Source organism: Scyliorhinus torazame, chromosome X (genome assembly GCF_047496885.1).
Source record: "Scyliorhinus torazame isolate Kashiwa2021f chromosome X, sScyTor2.1, whole genome shotgun sequence".
In the NCBI taxonomy this organism is placed as follows: domain Eukaryota; kingdom Metazoa; phylum Chordata; class Chondrichthyes; order Carcharhiniformes; family Scyliorhinidae; genus Scyliorhinus; species Scyliorhinus torazame.
In genome coordinates this window covers 797,797-805,296 of record NC_092738.1, presented here as the reverse complement: position 1 = coordinate 805,296, position 7,500 = coordinate 797,797, and the positions used below count along the sequence as shown (strand labels likewise).

Genomic DNA, 7,500 nt, shown 5'->3' with positions numbered 1-7,500 from the left:
GTGAGAGAGAGTGTGTGAGAGTTTGTGAGAGTGTGTGTGAGAGAGTGTGAGAGAGTGTGTGAGAGAGTGTGTGTGAGAGAGAGAGTGTGTGTGAGAGAGTGTGAGAGAGTGTGAGAGTGTGTGAGAGAGAGTGTGTGAGAGAGTGTGTGTGAGAGAGTGTCTGTGAGAGTGTGTGTGAGAGAGTGTGTGAGAGAGAGAGTGTGTGAGAGAGTGTGTGAGAGAGAGTGTGTGAGAGAGTGTGTGAGAGAGAGTGTGTGAGAGAGTGTGTGAGAGAGTGTGTGTGTGAGAGAGTGTGTGAGAGTGCGTGTGTGTGTGAGAGAGTGTGTGTGAGAGTGTGTGAGAGTGCGTGTGTGTGTGAGAGTGTGTGTGAGAGAGAGTGTGAGAGAGAGTGTGTGTGTGTGGAGAGAGTGTGTGAGAGAGTGTGTGAGAGTGTGTGTGAGAGAGTGTGTGAGAGTGTGTGAGAGAGTGTGTGAGAGTGCGTGTGTGTGTGAGAGAGTGTGTGTGAGAGAGAGTGTGTGAGAGAGAGTGTGTGTGAGAGAGAGGGTGTGTGTGAGAGAGTGTGTGAGAGGAGAGTGTGTGAGAGAGTGTGTGAGAGAGTGTGTGTGAGAGAGAGTGTGAGAGAGTGTGTGAGAGAGTGTGAGAGAGTGTGTGAGAGAGAGTGTGTGTGAGAGAGAGTGTGTGAGAGAGTGTGTGTGAGAGTGTGTGTGAGAATGTGTGTGAGAGAGTGTGTGTGAGAGTGTGTGTGTGAGAGTGTGAGAGAGAGTGTGTGTGAGAGAGTGTGTGAGAGAGAGTGTGTGTGAGAGAGAGTGTGTGAGAGTGTGTGAGAGAGAGTGTGTGAGAGTGTGTGTGAGAGAGTGTGTGAGAGTGTGTGAGAGAGTGTGTGTGAGAGAGAGTGTGTGAGAGAGTGTGTGAGAGTTCGTGTGTGTGTGAGAGAGTGTGTGTGAGAGAGAGTGTGTGAGAGAGTGTGTGAGAGAGTGTGTGAGAGAGTGTGTGAGAGAGAGTGTGTGTGAGAGTGTTTGAGAGAGTGTGTGAGAGAGTGTGTGTGAGAGAGTGTGTGTGAGAATGTGTGTGAGAGAGTGTGTGTGAGAGTGTGTGTGAGAGAGAGTGTGTGAGAGAGAGTGTGTGTGAGAGAGGGGTGTGTGTGAGAGAGTGTGTGAGAGAGAGTGTGTGAGAGTGTGTGAGAGAGTGTGTGAGAGAGAGAGTGTGCGTGAGAGAGAGTGTGAGAGAGTGTGTGAGAGAGAGTGTGTGAGAGTGTGTGTGAGAGTGTGTGTGAGAGAGAGTGTGTGAGAGAGTGTGTGAGAGAGTGTGTGTGAGAATGTGTGTGGGAGAGAGTGTGTGAGAGAGAGTGTGTGAGAGAGAGTGTGTGAGAGAGAGTGTGTGTGAGAGAGTGTGTGAGAGAGAGATTGTGTGAGAGAGAGTGTGTGTGTGAGAGTGTGTGAGAGAGAGAGTGTGTGAGAGAGAGTGTGTGTGAGAGAGTGTGTGAGAGAGAGAGTGTGAGAGAGAGTGTGTGAGAGAGAGAGTGTGAGAGAGAGTGTGTGTGTGAGAGTGTGGGTGTGAGAGGAGTGTGTATGAGAGAGAGAGTGTGTGAGAGAGAGAGAGTGTGTGAGAGAGTGTGTGAGGGAGTGTGTGTGTGTGAGAGTGTGTGTGAGAGAGAGTGTGTGTGAGAGAGTGTGTGTGATAGAGAGTGTGTGAGAGAGAGTGTGTGTGAGAGAGAGAGTGTGTGAGAGAGAGAGAGTGTGTGAGAGAGAGTGTGTGAGAGTGTGTGTGAGAGAGAGTGTGTGAGTGTGTGTGAGAGAGAGAGTGTGTGAGAGTGTGTGAGAGTGTGTGTGAGAGAGAGTGTGTGAGAGAGAGTGTGTGAGAGAGAGTGTGTGTGAGAGAGTGTGTGTGTGAGAGAGTGTGTGAGAGAGTGTGTGTGAGAGAGAGTGTGTGTGAGAGAGAGTGTGTGAGAGAGTGTGTGAGAGAGAGTGTGTGTGAGAGAGAGTGTGTGAGAGAGTGTGTGTGAGAGAGAGTGTGTGTGAGAGAGAGTGTGTGTGAGAGAGAGTGTGTGAGAGTGTGTGAGAGAGTGTGTGAGAGAGTGTGTGTGAGAGAGAGTGTGGTGTGAGAGTGTGAGAGAGAGTGTGTGTGTGAGAGAGTGTGTGAGAGAGTGTGTGTGAGAGAGTGAGTGTGTGAGAGTGTGTGAGAGTGTGTGAGAGAGTGTGTGTGAGAGAGAGTGTGTGTGAGAGAGAGTGTGTGAGAGAGTGTGTGTGAGAGAGAGAGTGTGTGTGTGAGAGAGTGTGTGAGAGAGTGTGTGAGAGAGAGTGTGTGAGAGAGTGTGTGAGAGAGAGTGTGTGAGAGTGTGTGTGAGAGTGTGTCTAAGTGAGCGTGCGACAGATGAAAACGTCCCCACCCACACCCCCAGAGTGGGGTCGAGACGCAGGGAGCAGCAATGCGAGTGACGGGTGGGGAGTTCGATAGTGGGTGGGGAAGTGAAAATCCTATTTCTGGTTGTGGTTAACGAGCATTAGCTAATAAAACCGCAGCTACAGAGGATCCCTCGATTATTCAACCGCCCTGTGAGTGCAATATATCTGTCTGATTCTGGAACAGCTGATCCAGGGCATCCTGCGGAGGGACGCAGATCCACTGGGACAATGTGGGGCAAATGCCCTCTCCGACACCCACAGTGTCGGCACCGAGGGAGCGCCGCACTGTGGGAGGGTCAGTGCTGAGGGAGCTCCGCACTGTGGGAGGGTCAGTGCTGAGGGAGCTCCGCACTGTGGGAGGGTCAGTGCTGAGGGAGCTCCGCACTGTGGGAGGGTCAGTGCTGAGGGAGCTCCGCACTGTGGGAGGGTCAGTGCTGAGGGAGCGCCGCACTGTGGGAGGGTCGGTGCTGAGGGAGCGCCGCACTGTGGGAGGGTCAGAACAAAGAACAAAGAAATGTACAGCACAGGAACAGGCCCTTCGGCCCTCCAAGCCCGTGCCGACCACGCTGCCCGTCTAAACTATAATTTTCTACACTTCCTGGGTCCGTATCCCTCTATTCCCATCCTATTCATGTATTTGTCAAGATGCCCCTTAAATGTCCCTATCGTCCCTGCTTCCACCACCTCCTCCGGTAGCGAGTTCCAGGCACCCACTACCCTCTGCGTAAAAAACTTGCCTCGTACATCTACTCTAAACTTTGCCCCTCTCACCTTAAACATATGCCCCCTAGTAATTGACCCCTCTACCCTGGGGAAAAGCCTCTGACTATCCACTCTGTCTATGCCCCTCATAATTTTGTAGACCTCTATCAGGTCGCCCCTCAACCTCCTTCGTTTCAGTGAGAACAAACCGAGTTTATTCAACCGCTCCTCATAGCTAATGCCCTCCATACCAGGCAACATTCTGGTAAATCTCTTCTGCGCCCTCTCTAAAGCCTCCACATCCTTCTGGTAGTGTGGCAACCAGAATTGAACACTATACTCCAAGTGTGGCCTAAGTACAACCGCTCCTCATAGCTAATGCCCTCCATACCAGGCAACATTCTGGTAAATCTCTTCTGCGCCCTCTCTAAAGCCTCCACATCCTTCTGGTAGTGTGGCAACCAGAATTGAACACTATACTCCAAGTGTGGCCTAAGTAAGGTTCTATACAGCTGCAACATGACTTGCCAATTCTTATACTCAATGCCCCGGCCAATGAAGGCAAGCATGCCGTATGCCTTCTTGACTACCTTCTCCACCTGTGTTGCCCCTTTCAGTGACCTGTGGACCTGTACACCTAGATCTCTCTGACTGTCAATACACTTGAGGGTTCTACCATTCACTGTATATTCCCTACCTGCATTAGACCTTCCAAAATGCATTACCTCACATTTGTCCGGATTAAACTCCATCTGCCATCTCTCCGCCCAAGTCTCCAGACAATCTAAATCCTGCTGTATCCTCCGACAGTCCTCATCGCTATCCGCAATTCCCCCAACCTTTGTGTCGTCTGCAAACTTACTAATCAGACCAGTTACATTTTCCTACCAAATCATTTATATATACTACAAAGAGCAAAGGTCCCAGCACTGATCCCTGTGGAACACCACTGGTCACAGCCCTCCAATTAGAAAAGCATCCCTCCATTGCTACCCTCTGCCTTCTATGACCTAGCCAGTTCTGTATCCACCTTGCCAGCTCACCCCTGATCCCGTGTGACTTCACCTTTTGTACTAGTCTACCATGAGGGACCTTGTCAAAGGCCTTACTGATGTCCATATAGACAACATCCACTGCCCGACCCTGCATCAATCATCTTTGTGACCTCCTCGAAAAACTCTCTCAAGTTAGTGAGACACGACCTCCCCTTCACAAAACCATGCTGCCTCTCACTAATACGTCCATTTGCTTCCAAATGGGAGTAGATCCTGTCTCGAAGAATTCTCTCCAGTAATTTCCCTACCACTGAAGTAAGGCTCACCGGCCTGTAGTTCCCGGGATTATCCTTGCTACCCTTCTTAAACAGAGGAACATCATTGGCTATTCTCCAGTCCTCCGGGACATCCCCTGAAGACAGTGAGGATCCAAAGATTTCTGTCAAGGCCTCAGCAATTTCCTCTCCAGCCTCCTTCAGTATTCTGGGGTAGATCCCATCAGGCCCTGGGGACTTATCCACCTTAATATTTTTTAAGACGCCCAACACCTCGTCTTTTTGGATCACAATGTGACCCAGGCTATCTACACCCCCTTCTCCAGACTCAACATTCACCAATTCCTTCTCTTTGGTGAATACTGATGCAAAGTATTCATTTAGTACCTCGCCCATTTCCTCTGGCTCCACACATAGATTCCCTTGCCTATCCTTCAGTGGGCCAACCCTTTCCCTGGCTACCCTCTTGCTTTTTATGTACGTGTAAAAAGCCTTGGGATTTTCCTTAACCCTATTTGCCAATGACTTTTCATGACCCCTTCTAGCCCTCCTGACTCCTTGCTTAAGTTCCTTCCTACTTTCCTTATATTCCACGCAGGCTTCGTCTGTTCCCAGCCTTTTAGCCCTGACAAATGCCTCCTTTTTCTTTTTGACGAGGCCTACAATATCACTCGTCATCCACGGTTCCCGAAAATTGCCGTATTGATCTTTCTTCCTCACAGGGACATGCCGGTCCTGTATTCCTTTCAACTGACACTTGAAAGCCTCCCACATGTCAGATGTTGATTTGCCCTCAAACATCCGCCCCCAATCTATGTTCTTCAGTTCCCTCCTAATATTGTTATAATTAGCCTTCCCCCAATTTAGCACATTCATCCTCGGACCACTCTTATCCTTGTCCACCAGTACTTTAAAACTTACTGAATTGTGGTCACTGTTACCGAAATGCTCCCCTACTGAAACATCTACCACCTGGCCGGGCTCATTCCCCAATACCAGGTCCAGTACCGCCCCTTCCCTCGTTGGACTGTTTTACATATTGTTTTAAGAAGCCCTCCTGGATGCTCCTTACAAACTCCGCCCCGTCTAAGCCCCTGGCACTAAGTGAGTCCCAGTCAATATTGGGGAAGTTGAAGTCTCCCATCACCACAACCCTGTTGTTTTTACTCTTTTCCAAAATTTGTCTACCTATCTGCTCCTCTATCTCCCGCTGGCTGTTGGGAGGCCTGTAGTAAACCCCCAACATTGTGACTGCACCCTTCTTATTCCTGATCTCTACCCATATAGCCTCACTGCCCTCTGAGGCCTCCTTCCGGAGTACAGCTGTGATATTCTCCCGAACCAGTAGCGCAACTCCGCCTCCCCTTTTACATCCCCCTCTATCCCGCCTGAAACATCTAAATCCTGGAACGTTTAGCTGCCAATCCTGCCCTTCCCTCAACCAGGTCTCTGGAATGGCAACAACATCATAGTTCCAAGTACTAATCCAAGCTCTAAGTTCATCTGCCTTACCCGTAAAACTTCTTGCACTGGCCCTATTCCTTAGTTCTCCCTCAATGCTCTCACGTTCTGACCTATTGCCCCCGTGCCCTACTAGTTTAAACCCTCCCGTGTGACACTAGCAAACCTCGCGGCCAGTGATATTTATGTCTCTCCGGTTTAGATGCAACCCGTCCTTCTTATACAGGTCACACCTGCCCCGGAAGAGCTCCCAGTGGTCCAGATAACGGAAACCCTCCCTCCTACACCAGCTGTTTAGCCACGTGTTTAGCTGCTCTATCTTCCTATTTCTAGCCTCACTGGCAAGTGGCACAGGGAGTCAGTGCTGAGGGAGCGCCGCTCTGTGGGAGGGTCAGTGCTGAGGGAGCTCCGCACTGTGGGAGAGGGTCAGCGCCGAGGGAGCTCCGCACTGTGGGAGGGTCAGTGCTGAGGGAGCACCGCACTGTGGGAGGGTTCAGTGCTGAGGGAGCTCCGCACTGTGGGAGGGGTCAGTGCTGAGGGAGCGCCGCTCTGTGGGAGGATCGGTGCTGAGGGAGCTCCGCACTGTGGGAGGGTCAGTGCTGAGGGAGCGCCGCACTGTGGGAGGGCCAGTGCTGAGGGAGCTCCGCACTGTGGGAGGGTCAGTGCTGAGGGAGCGCCGCACTGTGGGAGGGTCAGTGCTGAGGGAGCACCGCACTGTGTGAGGGGTCGGTGCTGAGGGAGTGCCGCACTGAGGGAGGGTCGGTGCTGAGGGGAGCGCCGCACTGCGGGAGGGTCAGTGCTGAGGGGAGCGCCGCACTGTGGGAGGGTCGGTGCTGAGGGAGCTCTGCACTGTGGGAGGGTCAGTGCTGAGGGAGCGCCGCTCTGTGGGAGGGGTCAGTGCTGAGGGAGCTCCGCACTGTGGGAGGGGTCAGCGCCGAGGGAGCTCCGCACTGTGGGAGGGTCAGTGCTGAGGGAGCACCGCACTGTGGGAGGGTCAGTGCTGAGGGAGCTCCGCACTGTGGGAGGGTCAGTGCTGAGGGAGCGCCGCACTGTGGGAGGGTCAGTGCTGAGGGAGCGCCGCACTGTGGAAGGGTCAGTGCTGAGGGAGCGCCGCACTGTGGGAGGGTCAGTGCTGAGGGAGCGCCGCAATGTGGGAGGGTCAGTGCTGAGGGAGCGCCGCACTGTGGGAGGGTCGGTGCTGAGGGAACTCCGCACTGTGGGAGGGGTCAGTGCTGAGGGAGCTCCGCACTGTGGGAGGGTCGGTGCTGAGGGAGCTCCGCACTGTGGGAGGGTCAGTGCTGAGGGAGCTCCGCACTGTGGGAGGGTCGGTGCTGAGGGAGCGCCGCACTGTGGGAGGGTCAGTGCTGAGGGAGCGCCGCACTGTGGGAGGGTCAGTGCTGAGGGGAGTGCCGCACTGTGGGAGAGGGTCAGTGCTGAGGGAGAGCGCCGCACTGTGGGAGGGTCAGTGCTGAGGGGGCGCCGCACTGTGGGAGGGTCAGTGCTGAGGGAGCGCCGCACTGTGGGAGGGTCGGTGCTGAGGGAGCGCCGCACTGTGGGGAGGGTCAGTGCTGAGGGAGCTCCGCACTGTGGGGAGGGGTCGGTGCTGAGGGAGCTCCGCACTGTGGGAGGGTCGGTGCTGAGGGAGCGCCGCACTGTGGGAGGGTC

The 7,500-nt window shown here is 53.4% G+C and overlaps 1 protein-coding gene across 1 annotated transcript in view; it reads left to right on the top strand.

Moving 5' to 3' along the window:
• The window catches only part of LOC140405315 (rho GTPase-activating protein 9-like), a 128,701-nt gene that overhangs the window by 120,846 nt on the left and 355 nt on the right, over positions 1–7,500 (top strand). The window lies entirely within an intron of this gene.